We start from the raw sequence: 17,076 nt of genomic DNA on the forward strand, positions 1-17,076 counted from the left end.
ACCTTTGCACAGAAAAAAAACTCTACCATAATCGGAACGATCATGACTGTGTTACAACTTCTTCATAAAAATATTACGCTGCAAAAGTGCGTGCAAACAAAGAAAAGTAAAAAAAAGTTAATGTATTAAGTTTGCTTACACCTTCAGTGTTACAACTTCTTCATACATTAGCCAAACCAAGCGAAACACGGAAACCGGGGAATTTCATCCCACCCCACCCCCCCCCCCCCCCTCCAGGCACACGCGTATTTTTTGTTTAATAAACGTTTACAAAATAACCACCTGTGATTCCCCCCCACACACACACACACAAACACATATTCGAACTCGTTCAACAGCCCCTGTATAGATACCCACCCTGCTATAAATTCCAGATCGAATAAGCATCTGAGCCAGAAAATCTGTTTCAGAACACTAGATCTATTTATTTCTGCTGCCCGTTCTGTTGGTAAATCAGTTTTACTAACAATGACTTTTGCATAAATATAGCCAAAAAAATTCTTTATACAAAATGGCCAATCTTTAGATACCTCTATTAGACTATTGCATTCAAATTGTTACATTAAACTAAAACTGCTAATCCTAGAATCAGAGGATATAACAATCATATCCAGGGGCCCGTTTCATAAAGAGTTCCAATTCTTGTATTTTTGTAACTTTGCAATTATAGCAACTACCAAGGTAATCTTGATTTTGATTGACCGCTGGGCCTCGACGCTGGGCCTTTTTTCCATGGTAGTTGCCATAATGGCAAAGTATAATAGTCATGATAGTTCTAATTCTTTATGAAACGGGGCCGTGGTTTAACATTTCTTTTGGACGTCACAATAGGCAATATGTCTGATTTAATGAATGGGATGGCATGCATATTGACAACGAGTTTGTTCCAGAATGTTGTTCGTAAGTTACGAGCGACTTTACGAACGGCTGGTAACCATTTCTCAGGAAATCTACACCAATCAAAATTTCATGCGCATAAAATACCTTTAAGAAAACATCGCCAGTTCTTCGTATAGACTTATTAATAGTTTTATGAAACACCCACCAAGTTCTAATACCATGAATACGCTTTACTTAAAAAAAAATATTTGTCACACATTAACAGTTTTCTGAAACACCCACCAGGTTCTAATATGCTTTACTTAAAAAATATTAGGGTGCAAAAGTGCATGCAAACAAAGAAAAGTACAAAAAAACGTTAATGTATTAAGTTTGCTTACACCTTCAGCAGCTCCAATGTGTAATGTCAACCCCCAACACTCTATCGGAGTACCCCTTTTATTTATAGATGGACTGGTTGTTCCGACTTTGATTGTCACATCAGCATCTGTGAATATACACTCAGCAAAACAAGTTCTTGGACACTTATAAAAGTTAAAATATTCCATACAGATATTCGATTAAAGGCAAATTATTGTATGTCAACATGACCAGACAATGCTCCTCTTCCAGTATGACATGAAATTTTCATGTGAACAGTCATGCATGGGTGGTTAAATGCTTTAAACAATAGCAATGTCAGTAAAAGAAAATTGCAAGAAATGGATCAGTCAGTGCATGGCTGGTTACAGGCATTAAACAATAGCAATGTCAGTAAAAGAAACTTACAAGAAAACGATCAGCCATTCTTTCAGTTGTGAAAGTTTATGTGGCATCAATATCCATTTAACGATGAAAGCAAAGTTAAAGTCAAATACCACTCTAAAAGTGAAGAGAAAGTTATCCACCTTGGATGCATCACTATTCCACTGGAATTTTCAGTCAAAGTTAGTCGATTAAAACATGTCCAATTTCAGTATCTTGGCATAAGCAAAAGAAAATTCAATATCTCGTTTGTCCATCCTGGCTCTGAATGAGTGCAGCACATCGATGTTACATGCTTGTCACAAGTCAGCGAATTTGCTCTGGGGTGATGTTGTCCCATTCTTCCCGGAGATAACGCCGGACATCTCTAAGAGTGTCTCCTGGTTGAATTCTTTGATTGATCAATTTTCCTAGCTGATCCCACAAATGTTCAATCGGGTTCATGTCTGGTGAACAAGCGGGCCATGGATCCAAGAGCTGAACATTGTGGTCATCCAAAAATCTTGGACAATGTTCGCTCGATGGGGGTGCGCATTGTCATCCATGCATGCCATGAGAAGAAATTGTTCGGATCAGCTAGGAAAATCGGTCAATCAAAGAATTCAACCAGGAGACACTCTTCAAGATGTCCGGCGTTATCTCCGGGAAGAATGGGACATCACCCCAGAGCAAATTCGCCGACTTGTGACAAGCATGCGACGTCGATGTGCTGCACACATTCAGAGCCAGGGTGGACAAACGAGATATTGAATTTTCTTTTGCTTATGCCAAGATACTGGAATTTGACATTTGTTTCATCGATAAACTTTGATTTAAAATTCTAGTGGAAAAGTGATGCATCCAAGGTGGATAACTTTCTCTTCTCTTTTAGAGTGGTATTTGACTTAAAGTTTGCTTTTATCGTTTGATGGATATTTATGCCACATAAACTTTCACAACTGAAAGAATGGCTGATCGTTTTCTTGCAATTTTCTTTTACTGACATTGCTATTGTTTAAAGCATTTAACCACCCATGCATGACTGTTCACATGAAAATTTCATGTCATACTGGAAGAGGAATATTGTCTGGTCATGTTGACATACAATAATTTGCCTTTAATCAAATATCTATTTTTTAACTTTTATAAGTGTCTAAGAACTTTTTTTGCTGAGTGTAGAATAAAGAAAGCAGAAACTATCATGTTTACCAAAGCCAAATTTCTTTTTTTTTTCTTACTTATTTTTTTAGCTCTTCCATAGGCGGATCCATGTGGCCGAAGCGACAGCCTAACCTCCCCCCATACCCCCAGGCGGCGTAAAAAGGAAAAATAATGGGAGACAAAGAAAGAAGATGAGTAATGAAAGTGAATGTCATATGATTGGAAAAAGACCAACCGTTTCATGACGAAAAAATTGCTCGCGCTTCGCGCTCGCATTGCCTCTACATTTAGATAATAATCTTCCTAAGATGTTAACATGAGGCTTTAAATATTCCATTTTAAGGTCAATATGCAAAGAATATTGTCTGCTCGCGTTTTGAGTTTTCGTTGCTTTGTTAAAGCATACGTACTCTCTTCATGATAGACACTCCCTAAACTATTTGCAGCTCGCGCATGAACTCGCATTAATCACTTTTTAAAAGAGCTTAGATTGTCCGGTTTGTAGGTCTGAAGCGGAAAAATGGAGAGTGAGATCCATATCCTATTTACAATTTGCCTACATGTTGAAGAGTGCATAAAAATCATTTTTATTATTGGGTCTATGGCTCCGATAGGCCTTTTCGATTGGGGGTTTTGAAGCCCTAATTACCAAAAAATATTGGTACCAATTATCGACGTCCGGCGACCATGAGTTATAGTAGAGTTCCTCATTCTCCTTAATCAAATTTTTACCAGCTTTCATCAATAGGGGGACAAACAATATTTTTATTCATGTTTTCCCCGTCGTGGAAGGGGGAAAAGGGGGTCATCAAGTTGAATATATTCCCCAATCTCAATAGATAGATGAATGAATAGATAAATTAATTAATTAATAAATAACAATTAATTCGATTAAAATAATAATTATATGAATGAAGAAGACATACCTGTAATTACAGACTATTGTGGTAGTAAAGTCGGATGCCTACCGTATCTTATCTCTTTCTTAACGAAAGTGGCAAAAATGCAAAATGAAAACATCGGTTGCCATCATCAGACTCGAGTTCATCACATGAGTAAGACACAGGGGAGTGAGTACATAAAACAATATTATTAGCAAATCTTCAGACTCTGTCTCTATTCACTCTCTATGACTTATGATTTTTGTCACCCTTCATCCTTCAAATCATTTGCTAATGCTAGTATTGTCTAACGCTTATCATCCTTTCTTTTCGGTCATCCGTATTCATCCTCCATCCCTTCAATTTCATCCTTTTCGTTTGCACTCATCGCCTATTTATTTTCGTCACACTGCTTATTATTAACTGCCTAACGTTACACCCTACTTCGCTAAACTTCATCTTGAAAACACTTATTATATTGTTGTCAGTGAGGTGGAAGATTTTTCAACGTTCTCACCTTACATCCTTCAATTTTTATTCTATGATTTTTCATCACCATCGCCATCATCCTATTATTTTATTCATTATCCAGCCTTTTTTCTCACCTATCCTGCAGCTACAGCTCATTTTGATATTAGAAATAGAATCTTATTCTTAATCTTATTGATTATTGGTTTTGTTGTTGTAAATATTGTGTTTCTTCCTACTTCGTTGAATTTCTTTCATCTGTTCTGATAAATTTGTTGAATTTATGATATGACCATGGCTTCCTGTATTCTAAGTGATATGAATATGGATAGTTTTACTCGGAATGGTGAAAAACAAATTGCAGTTACCCTACCACACCCACTATTTGAGAATCTTCAGAATCTAGCCATCCTTGCTTCAACCCAGAAAGGGGGCATCAACCCACAACGTGTGTCAGTTCTAACACAAGGGGTTGATAGCAAAGGGATTGCAAAGAATACCATCGAAACTTACAAAAAACTCGTTAATGGGAAGCGAGGCAAACAGAAGAAATTAACCATCACTTTCTTCGGAGCAACTAGCAAGTTACAAGTAAGAGGAAAGCAGACACAGCTGATTCCAGAGCTGTTATCAAAAATCATTAACATGGATGCTTCTGATCTTCAAGTGGACATGACTGATGTGAAATCAACTCTAGAAGAGATTAAAAGGAGACTCGACCTGCTCTCCAAAATGACTCCCATGAAGCGCAATGGGTGCGACTGCAAAAGAAAAGGAAAGGCTACATGTACATGTCCAGTTTGCGAAACTCATGCCTGTACAGAGACTATTCTTTGTGCCTCCTGCAACAGATGGCTACATTTTGAATGCACAATCTTGTCTCGACAAGACTTGACCCATCTTCTAGGTATGGATGATATTGATTTCATCTGTCCAGATTGCAGATTCCAGGAAGATATACATATGAAGCTGTCTACACCATCTCATGAAAGTCAGGTTTCTCAAGAAGAAAACTGTGCTATTTGCAATACACCAAATTCAGAAAACTCTGTTGAATGTCAAGATTGCTGCAAGTGGTTTCACCTTCATTGCCTCCCTACCAGAGCAGTTAATGACGACTCGATTATCTGCTCCTCCTGTAGTATTGTGAATCCTCCAACCTTGAGCATGGAGACTCCAGAGGTTTTGGAAGAAAAATCTTGTACTCCTGACCCAGTTCCTACTGCTGACCAGTCCCCCTCCATCATTTCTCCAGTAGAGCAGTTAGAGCCAGAAGGGGGAAAATTACTCAAGAAGAGAAATAATGTCAATCAAAGTCAAGACTCTTTGGATTCTACAGGTCCCTGCACTCATTGTTTCAAAATGAAGAAAGAAAAGGATCGATTGAGAGAAGACCTCAAAGTTCAGAGATCACTTACTAGCCTGACCATTAGCGAAAATGAGAGTCTTCACAGGCAGATGGGGGAGTCTACCAGAGAAATCAAGCAGTTACAAGATCTGCGTTTTAATGATCAGAATCTACTTAAACAGAAAGATCACTACATTCATAAATTAGAGAAGGCTGTAAAGGATCGGGATGATACAGTGTATGACTTACAACTTCAACTCGACTTCATATATGCACAGTGCCTTCAACAAGGAGTTGGTCTTATGATGAATGAGAATCCTCCCCTGCAACATACTTCAAAGTCAACTTCTAGAGTCAGAAATGAGCCTAAATGTCAGATGAAAAGGAACACATCTAATACAAGAGATAGAATACCCACCAGGAACTCATTTTCTCCTTTGATTGATGAATGCTTCTTACCTGTCGATACCAGCTCAGACAATGCTTCTAACTATGATACTAGTATTCAGGCACAACCTCCGTTCAGTGTGAAAAAGAAACACCCAGAATTCATCATAAGGAAACCAAACCATCCATATGTCAGCAAAGGAATGAATCATGATAATAACATGAAGAGTCAAAACTCCAAGTTTCACTCAAATGAAAGAAGGCAAAGTGCTGTCAACTATAATGATCAATGGCCAGCCCAAACAAGTTATGTAACATCAAAAACTGAACGAGATACAGCAAGAGAGATTAACGACATGCCGACACAGTTTGTATCTTATGCAGACAAGGTTAAAGATGGTCAAGAGCAGAGTTACTCTCGTCATGATACCAATGATTCAGATCTACCTCAGAGAAGAAGAAATAGCAACAGCCAATACCACACCTCTAGAATCAGGGTACTAATGTATAATTCGTTTTTCATACCCGTTCAGCGTACAGCGAAAACGGAAATCAGTACGTGGTCCGGTCTTTGAAAACAGAAAACGAAATCACAGCGTGGAAATAAAACGTGCTGTGATTTCGTTTTTGTTGATCAAAAACAGAATATTGAAATCAGAAACGCTTTTGGGCTCTCTCTGATTTCTCATTTTATATTTGTGTTTTAAAGTATCAAAAACAAAACCAGAACACGATTTTCGCTCTGTGACTTGTGTTTTCATGCATCAAAAACAAAATCAGAACACGCTTTCTGCTCTGTGATTCCGTTTGGAAAAACACAAACAGCGAAGACGAAATCAGAGACTCCCTTTTCCACTTCCTGCACCGTGATTTCGTTTTTTGTACAACCTACAGGCATATCGAAATACCATTTCCGCTCGTCTCTAAGCCGAATTCTCCTTCCTTCATGTATATTAAAGAGCGCCCTCTACAAACCGGCAGGAAGTTGGTTGGATATTCGATGTTCGATATTCAAACTGTGAAGTTGGCTTGATATTCAGGTTCGATATTCAAACGCGTGTGAAGTTGGACCAATATTCAACATTCGGCATTAAAAAATTAAGGAAAACCCGACAGCCTTGCCAGGGTAAACTTGGACAACTCGACTCGGGCAACAAGATAAACACCAGCTTGACCCGGCGCATGCACATTAAGGGGCTCAAATTAACATTTCAAATTATACGGAACTAGCAGCAATTACCCATGGCAGCACAGGGGGTAGGAGTCATTTTTCTTTTATCAAAGTGTGTGGGGGGAGGGGAGGGGGTGACATTCTTGTATGTACAGCTAGACTGCCTATTTACACTGAAAGCCGAGCAGTTTATTGATGAAATATATTTAGACAACTGATTTATAGCAGACTTCTCTTTCAATATAGATAGGAGGTTCAATTAAGTTAAGCATCTTGGGTTGAACTGGAGGAAGAACTTCAATAATCATTACAGAGTGAAATCCAAATCTAACTATAAAATGGAAAAATGTATTAGAACACGGTGTATTCAGTAAGCAGTCAAGAGGCAATTATTGTGATATAGAAATGTTATGATTACATGTATTGGGTCGGAAATAAATATGTAAGTATATTGCACATGTACCTTACAATGCACATTAGACTGCAGTTGTTTGTAATTTTTAAATTAAAGGTTGCTCAAGTATGGCAGGATGTCGAAAAGAAGTGAGAGTGAGAGAAAGGGGGGGGGGTGATAAAATGAGTGAGACAAATTACAGTGGTGGGAAAAATGAGTCAGACAGACAGTGAGGAAAATGAGAGACAGAGAATGGGAAAAATTAGAGACAGAGGGGAAAATGAAAGAGACCCACACGGGGAAAATGAATGAGAGAGATAGTGGGGAAAATTAGAGAGACAGTGGGAAAATCAGAGATGGAGAGATGAAGAGAGAGATAGAGAAATTAAAGAATACAAAAGAGCGAGATAGAGAGAGAGAGAGAGAGAAAAGGTTTTAGATGTTAATTGTGATAAAAAGATAAGATTTGTATGGCTTACATGGGCATTTTAATTTTTTTTTAGAGGTTTTAGATATCTTTTTTTTACTGGTGGATCAAATAGTTATGCATTGAAATAATTGATAAAAATCTTAGAAAGTACACTGTAAATGTAGTATGGAATTATTGTGTCTTTTAAAAGTTATATGGGCATCTTCACTGATTATAATTTCATTCAAATAAATAACAATATTGATACGTGTATGTTAGATTATGTCTTTTTTCATAAAAATATCATGTTAATTAAAGGCAAGATATGCTACAACAGTATACAGATGAAAAGATCATATTTGAGATGGCATAATGCATAAGGTCCCGTATGTCTGTTATACACGGTATTGGCTGTTGAAGCGATAAACCATTTTTACACTGTATTATTCATATCTACATTTTTAATAAACATCTACATATGTACAACAGAGTTTTGTAGAATACATGTCAAACAAAATATGTGTAGCAAAAAAAATGCCAGTGTTGCCAATTTGCAGAAGAAAATCTGATCAAATTTGCCTTTAAATAAAAGGGTTAATAGCAAATCTATTTAAGACAATTTTAATTTTGGGTTTTGGAACTTAGCACTAGCTGAGTTGATTATCTGACTCAACCAAACAATTTCATCATAATGTTGAAATTTAGATTTACTGCGGCATCAATCATTCAATATAAATATTACATTTTACGTCAAAATACTAACCATGCACTGTTCAACTGTGTACAACAGAGCACTGGCACAGTTTGATTTTGGAGCGTTGAGTAGCAGGTAGCCCAATCTGTTAAAATATAGGATTAAAAATCTGTTAAAATATAGGATTACCTACAATGCCATACTTTATCACTAGCATCAACACTATCAAAAGGGGATACAAAAGTGAAACATGCGGTAATGTCTAAAGTTAACAGAGAGAGCAAGTGGGTGTCTAAACAAAAAAAACTTCGGTGTTAAAAAATCTATGGAAATGATCAATGCAACAGAAAATGTTACTGAATCTCAATGGCAGAACATGGAAAGTAGTGAAAAGGGTTCTGAAGAGTGTTATATTAGAGAACAAACATGAGAAATGGTCTGACCGTATATCTTCTCTCGCTAAACAAGGCAATCTTTTACAATTGTTAGAGGAGGAAGAGAGTGACCTCACATGGAAAGGGATCATGTATGGTCTCCCAAAAGGTCTCTTAAGTTTTGCAACCCGGGCAGCAATCGACTGTCTCCCAACTCCAGAAAACTTGAAATTGTGGGGCAAGAAACTTAATGAAGCATGTAGCTTGTGTAGATGTAGAGGTTCACTTGTGCATATTCTAAATTCCTGCCCGATAGCCCTTGATCAGGGCCGGTTTACGTATAGACACAACAGCATATTGCGTCATATTGTAAATGAACTGAAAAGAATAGCAGAAGAAAACATGATTCCCGTGACAATATTTGCAGATCTTCCCGGTTTTAGAGTGGGTGGGGGAACGATTCCCCCTAACATTATGCCGACAACTGAAAAGCCGGACTTGGTACTATTCTTCAGAGATATACCAAAAGTAGTGATGGCTGAGCTCACAGTACCATTTGAGCCCAATATCCCAAGAGCTAGAGTGAGGAAACTAGAACGATATGCACAGCTGAATGAGGATATTAGGGCAGCCAATTGTGAAACACAGTTGATTTGTTTTGAAGTTGGAAGTCGAGGTATTATTACTAAAGAAAACAAACAACAGATTAAGAAAATTTTCCGCCTTGTAAATAGTAGAATATGTAAGGACACCTTTCGCAAGATAAGTAAACTAGCTCTTGTGGGGTCATACGTGATCTTCAATGCTAGGGCAGAGCCGCAATGGACAGACATGACTCTTTTAGACTGATAAATCACATTGCATGGGAAGGCTTCTCTCTTTCTCCACTCACCTTTCCACTCTTCCATCTCTCTTTCTCTCAACCCTCTTTTTATCTTTCTCTCCCTCTCCCTTTTTTTCTTCTCACCTCTCTCCTTCTCTCACTTTCCCTCTCACTCCCTCTCTTTCTCTCTCCCTCTCTCTCTCTCCCTCTACTATTTCCCTTCTCATCCATCCATGCTATCTTGTCAGCTCATCTAGTCGTCTGGATGTATAAGTAATTGGGGGATTTTTGTAAAGAAGTAAATATGCCAGTAATGCAATATCTCATTCACAAAACTTCGTATTGCACTCCCTTCTTCTCATTCCTCTTTTTCTTCTTTTTCCTAAGTTCTCCTTTTCTGCCTTCTCCTTTTATCCTGTTTCCCCCCTTCTTTCAATTCGTCACACTTTTTCCACCTCTTATTTCCCTTCATACAGTTCACTCTTTCTATCTCCCCTCTATCCTCTCTTCATTTCAGTTGTAAGGGAGTGTGCTTGATCTATTTCATTTTTTTTCCTGCAATCACCATGTATAATCGTTTCATGTAAATTTGATTGTGATATGTTATATATTGTGTATCTGTATTTTTTTATTAGTCCTGTACTTCGTCCTAAAAAAACGAGTAACCTGGACTTATTTTCATTGTTTGTAACTTCCCTTTGTTTTGTTTTGAATAAAGGTGATATTAAAAAAAATATCATCCGTTTAATGAAACTGGGCAGAAACATTAGATGTAGCTCACCCCAGCAAATCCCCAGTCAACACTTGTTTTCAAAAAGCCAAGTCAGAATAGGGTTAACCTCTTTGTGACAACTGCCCACATTTTGTACGGTAACCACTGAGGACATCGGCCGATTACGGTATGTTGTTTACGTTTCAGCAGCGCTACACATGCATATATACATGCAGCCAGCGCATGAGTGTAAGTACGTACCGTATACCGTGCTTTGTATTTCGCTGACCCGAGAGAGGTAAAAGGGACTGGGAATACTTCGAAGCTATACTCAGGGCTGCGAAAAGGAATGCCAAAAAGTTACGAATTGTAAAAAAACTTTAAATAATGCGACCAAAATACCACGAACAACCCCCCTCATGACAATCTGTGAACAATTTAACCATGTTTAGAAAAATTCCAGCTCGATTGAGTGGAAAACCACGGAGAAAAGCTGCTTCAAACAAACGGAAGGACACACAAGATTAGCCAAATTATAGTAAGGATAAAGGGCTTTTTAGAGCATTTTTTTTAGTCAAAAAAGGTATTTTTTTCAAGGGGCCCCCAGGGATATCCCGACGGCCTAGCCAGGGTAACCACCTATCCTTACTTGCAGAACTCGACTCGGGCAACAAGATAAGCACCAACTTGACCTGGTGCTGCATGCACATTTAGGGGGCTCATATTAACAAAATTAAAGGGAATAAAGGGCTATTTAGAGCTTTTTTTAATTAAAAAAGGTATTTTTTCAAGGGGCCGACAGGGATATCTCGACCTCCTAGTCAGGGTAACCACCTATCTTAACTTGTAGAACTTGATAAACTTGGATGTTATATCTCCTTGTATTTTTTTCAGACGCTTCTGACGAAGTCTTGATAAAGACGAAATCTAAAGCTAAGAATGGTGTCCTGCGTCATCTTTTGAGTTGGCCTCATCTCATTATGTTCGATACTCACACCTCAAGAGCGTTTGGTACAAGTAAACTTGTCATCAAACCTTACAGTATTTTTTTATGATATCATTTGAAGCGGATATGGGTTCTTACCACTGCTGGTCTCCTTGAACAGGTCGAATGTAATCTTGATTGCACGTCCACAAACAGTGGTGCACTGGTCCTCTAGATTCCGGGTGCAATTCCGTGTCTGGAACACCGAAGCTGCCAGGTTACTAGCTGTTGCAATCTTTGAGCCTATAGACGTGGTGCATTCACCTACTGTTAAAGCGAACAACAATAATAATGAGACTTGTAAAGCGCCAATTGCACTCTGTAAAGGGTTCAAGGCGCATAAAGAGCTAAGAGTTAAATAGCAAAGTTTTTAGAAGATTTTTGAAAGTTTCGACAGAGGTCCATTTTTTATGTCTTCACGAAGGCTATTTCACAATGTGGGGCTACCTTCAATAATGTTTAAGCACACGTCAATAACTAAGATATTGGTTCAATCACAGAGAGGCTATAAAGCCAGGGGCGTCGCTGGACCTTTTCCAGAAGCCGGGTGTGTAGGGGCCCTTTCTTTCGTCATACCGCAGGGCCAGTTATAACTTTCATCAATTTGAAGGACGGAAAATATTTTCAATGATATTTTCCCCGATCCGCCACCTAAATCTAACTTTATTTATTTGGGGGGATTTGTCCTAACTAAAGACAGAAGTTTTAAGTAAATATATATAAATCTTAATTGTTACAAAAGGTAAGGCTTCTCATTAGGTCTGACTATATAACATGCGAGCGCGGAGCGCGAGCTAATTTTTTATTATTATTATTATTTAGACCTTCGATTATTTCCAGCAATGGGTGCTTTTGTTAAAAATTACTCAACAACTTTAAAAGTACTTTTCTTCTTTTGGGATATTTAAATGCCTAGAACTGTTTCACCAGAATAATGCATTTTTTTTAATTCAATAACTTCGTTATTTTGTTATACGATTTAAATAAATTTTCTGCATTTTAATCAGAGTCTGTGAATTTTATTCTGTGACAGCTGTATGTATTGAGATATACATATCTCGAGCCTGGAGCATCCCTTTAAGTTTTACTATTCTGTGTGCAAAAAAGTTGAACATTTTCGTTCATTTTTTGTTTACTTTTTCTTTATTTGCTCCCCCCTAAAGGTTACGCCCGGGACACGTGCCCCCTTGCCCTTCCCTAGATACGCCACTGCAATGAACACGCTATAAAGGTATTTGTTGCACTTCTACATTGAATGCATTAGCATGTCGTTAGCGGGCTTATTGCTGTTTTTGTGGATTAAATGAAAACCACAATTCCAAAGAAATAATCGAGATATCAATTTGGTGCTTGTCTCATTAAATATAAAACCACCACAGGTGCGGCAGAGCGAATTTAAAGAGGGAGGCACAGGGGGGGAGGCACCACTTCTTTCGGAAAGGGCACTATCTTAACCATGGTCATATGCAGATTTCTTTTCGCTGGGGGAAGCACGCATAGAAAACTCGAAAGCAAGGGAGCGAGCGACCAAGCTTATCAGTGAGGCACTTTTGGATTTTGTTAAATGAAATTAATGAATTTTGTGCATGCTTTTGTTGAATTCTGCGAAAATCTGCAGGTGGGTTTTCTAAATTTCGAGGTGGTAACTACCCCCCCCCCCCCCCCACCCCCCCCCCCCCCGCTGCGTACGGCCATGATCTTGAAACAAAGAAAATATTACTTATCTACCCCCACTTACATGTCTCATGAAACCTAAGGCACGTACAATTATTTTTATATTCATTATGCACTTAAAGAAGGAAGCAGAACGGCGCTAAATAAAGAAAACCGGGCGCTCGTCGGGCATGAAAAGAATAGTTTTTTAGGACAACTTATCTGATATAAGGAACAGGCACCTATAAGAAGGCAAATGGGCACTTGCTAACGGCATAAATAGGATCCTTCTCTGGTGAAAATGGTACAAAACAGGTTCATGGGGCACTTTTCATAGGTAAAAGGGGGCACTGATACGAGAAAGGGCAACTATGAAAAGGCAAAGGGGCACTTGCTAACGGCATAAATACGATGCTTCCCAGGTGAAAGGGGCAAAGGACATAATCGTAAGGGGCACTTTCCTTGGTTAAAAGGGGGCACTGATCCGAAAAAGGGTACTTACAAGAAGGCAAGGGAGCACTGCTCACAGAGGACACTTGGTAACACCTCCAACGGGTCCTCCTCGGATGAAAGGGGCCCAGTACACGTTCGTGAGAGGGCATTTTTCTTGAGTAAAAAGGGCACTTTTCAGTGATTCAAAAAGTGGGGTGCGGTGCCCCCCCCCCCCGATCAACGCCCATTAACCACCATGTCACTGATCCGAGAAAGGGTACTTACAAGAAGGCAAGGGAGCACTGCTCAGACACTGGTCCTTTACAGGTGATGAAAGGGGCACAGAGCACGTTTGTGAGGGGGAATTTTTTGGTAAAATTTGGCACTGATACGAAATATGGCACTTGTTCACACATAAAAAGGGCACAGAACACGTCAGGGGAATTTGTTTTGGGGGGATTGCAGTTATATGAGAGAGGACACTTGGTAACACCTACAACGGGTCCTCCTCGGATGAAAGGGGCCCAGTACACGTTCGTGAGAGGGCATATTATAAGAAATAAGGCACATATTATACAATACAATAATGTACTCTCTCTCCTCTCTAGGCGCTTAGTCACCAAGATCGTTTCTTCTTCTTCCTCTTATTCTTAATTTTTTTTTCTTTTCTTATCGAGAAATACTATTCTTATAAAACAAGAAAGAGAGAAAGAGAATATACATTTGCAAATACTCACCGGAATGAAAAAGCTGTTTCTTAATTTTACATGACACGTTTCTCTGGTTGTCCGTCTGAAAGAATGAATTTAATCAAGATGGTGTTGAAAACATGTTGGCAGAAGGTTTTATTTTATTTATTTATTTAGAATCAGCAGAATCTGTCATATTCATGACAGACCACCTAATAACAACACATGAGGGAGACAAACACAAAGCTCAATGCCTTGTGCTGTGCAAAACACACGACGAATCGTAACGCTACTGGGCAATATTATAAATATAACTCCCCCTTTCTTTCCATTCCTCTGTCTGACCCCTCTCTCTCCTATTTACTCTATACTTTTATCTGTTCTATTCTGTTCGTCCTTCCTTTTATTTCTCTTCTCCTCTTCCTCTTCTTAAACGTCAAGTCCACCCCAGAAATGTATTTATTTGAATAAATAGAGAAGAATTAAACTGGCATAACACTGAAAATTTCACTAAAATTGGATGTAAAATATAAGAAAGTTATGACGTTTTGAAGTTTGGCTATTTTTCACAACATAAATATATTCACAATTTTGCCTCGTGCAAATGAGAGAATCGATGATGTCCTTCACTCACTATTTCTCTTTTTTATTGTTTGAATTATGCAATATTTCGATTTTTACAGATTTGACAATAAGGACCAACTTTACTGAACCATAAAATGTTAAAACTATGGTAATTCCACATATTCAGGGAGAAATAAAAATTTGTTTCACAGGACAATGGGGAGAAAATTAGAATATTTCACATTTCATGTAATAAAATACAAAAGAAATAGTGAGTGAGTGATGTCAGTCAGTTCCCTCATTTGCATACCAACCAGGATGTGCATAATTATGACTGTTTTGTGAAATAAAGCAAAGCTTTACAATGCCATAACTTTCTTGTCCTACATCCGATTTTGATGAAATTTTCAATGTTATGCTTGTTGGATTTTTCTCTTCTTATTCAAATCAACTTTTTTGGGGGTGGAATTGTCCTTTAATCTTTTTTCTACTTCATTTCCTTCATCATCTTCCTCCTATCTCCCCCCCCCCCTCCTATTCTTCTTCTACTCATTCTTTTTTTTCTTCTTTCTCCCCTTTTTCTTTTTATTCACATTCCTTTCCACCTTTTCCTCCTCTTAAATTACTTTTAATCTTGGATATTTCAAATTTGTATACGGAAAGATTGTATTGCAGTATCAATGAGTCAAGCAATTTTAACAATATAAATATTACCAAGGTTAGACACTGCACACATTTTAATAATATATTGTATATCCAAGTGCAGTTCAGTATTTTTTACTGCGGTGCATGACCTAATAAATACCATATCATAAAAGCTACTGAAATCCTTCAATTTGCTTGGCTGATTGGAAATTTCTTTATAGATATTGTGCCTTTGCATGGTAGTAGTAAAGCAAGTCTTTAAAAAATTTGACCCATAATTGAGGGCCATGGGAACGATTTTTTTATTTTCTTGTGGTCCTCAAATTTGACAAGGAAGCAAAAAAGGTGGGTTTAACTGCAAAATGATCATTTTGGTTGCGGGAAATCTGACAAGCAAACAAAAAAAAAGTCTCATTACAAAATAGCGGTCAATTTAAAGGATTTCACTACAACATATAGGCCAATTTTGCTTACATTTCTCCAAACATCTACCAGAATTGAGGGGGTGCTACCTATGGAGAATAATACACGCAGCACCCCCAAGGGAAATGTTGGAGGTAATTTGTACCCTGCTTCCCCGGGGGGCACTTCCATTCACGAGTGGATACCATGCGCGACCATGGGGTCTCGAAAAGCACCCTAAACACGTAATTTCCAAATTCTGAAAATGCACCCCTTAACAAGTATTGGCGTGTGAAACCCTACCCTTAACAAGTATTGGAAATAAAACGATACTCTTGGCAAATATTCCCTGAAATGAACCCCTAAACAAGTATAGGAATGTTTTATTGTTACGGGTCCTTCGGTCATCGGCTTTACCTTATTTTGTTTAGTACGACCCCAGCTTCTACATCTCGCGCAAATCGGACTCTAAACACGAAGTGTTGGGGCAAAAAGGACATCCTTTATAAAACATTTTAATTTTATTTTATCATCCCCGCAAATTCGACCCTAAACACGTAATTTTCCTAGCGAAATAGATACCCTTTTTTCATTATTTTTGTGTTTTTGACACCCTTATCACGTTACGTACGTAACGTGCCCTATCGTAAAAAAGACATCCTTTTTACGTGTTTTTTTGGTCGCGCATGGTATCCACTCGTCAATGTAAGTGCCCCCCCCCCCCCCGGGCCTGCTTCCCAAGGTAAATTGACGAGAAGAGATCAATAAAAGGGCCCTACCTCTGAGTTTGACGTGACAGAGCATGTAGTCGGCACTCTTAGTCCTGACACAGAATGCGCTGGGCAAAGGAACCAACCCAAGAAGAGTAATAATACACAGAGAGAGTTTGGTGACACGATCGGCACAGGAGTTAATCTCATCTCGGTCGATCGTCTGGGATTCCTTCCCGCCATAACTCCGGCGGCGACTCTTGCAGCACACGCTCCCCGTCCAAGCACATTGATTGCGCCTCGGTGTGATGAGGAAATCACAGAAATATGCATATGATTTGGTCGTGGATGAAACACAACTCTATCATAAAATGCTCTCACAGTCATGTTCCTGATCTCCACTTGGTAATAAAAGAAATCTATGAAAATTATTTTTATATAGACCTACCAGCATGTACGTATATCGGGCCTGTAATATACCAAATGCATATCATTTCCTTGATCATGTAAACCTTCCTTTTGATTCTATTTTAAGTTTTGATAAAAACCTTTCACCCGAAATTCGGAATATGATATTTATCACATTTAGAATAGCCTACGTGCATTCCATT

General features: G+C 38.4%; 1 protein-coding gene across 1 annotated transcript in view; it reads right to left on the minus strand.

Moving 5' to 3' along the window:
- LOC121423923 (P-selectin-like) overlaps positions 1–14,242 on the minus strand; it is a 30,329-nt gene extending 16,087 nt beyond the window's left edge. The window contains exons 1-3 of the mRNA XM_041619472.1: positions 14,193–14,242; positions 11,470–11,637; positions 1,221–1,327 (exon numbers count right to left, since the gene is read on the minus strand). The gene's annotated coding sequence lies outside the window, so the exon portion shown is untranslated. The remainder of the gene's footprint in view (positions 1–1,220; positions 1,328–11,469; positions 11,638–14,192) is intronic.
- Between the last annotated feature and the right edge of the window lie 2,834 nt (positions 14,243–17,076).

This window comes from Lytechinus variegatus, chromosome 11 (genome assembly GCF_018143015.1).
Source record: "Lytechinus variegatus isolate NC3 chromosome 11, Lvar_3.0, whole genome shotgun sequence".
Taxonomy (NCBI): Eukaryota; Metazoa; Echinodermata; class Echinoidea; order Temnopleuroida; family Toxopneustidae; genus Lytechinus; species Lytechinus variegatus.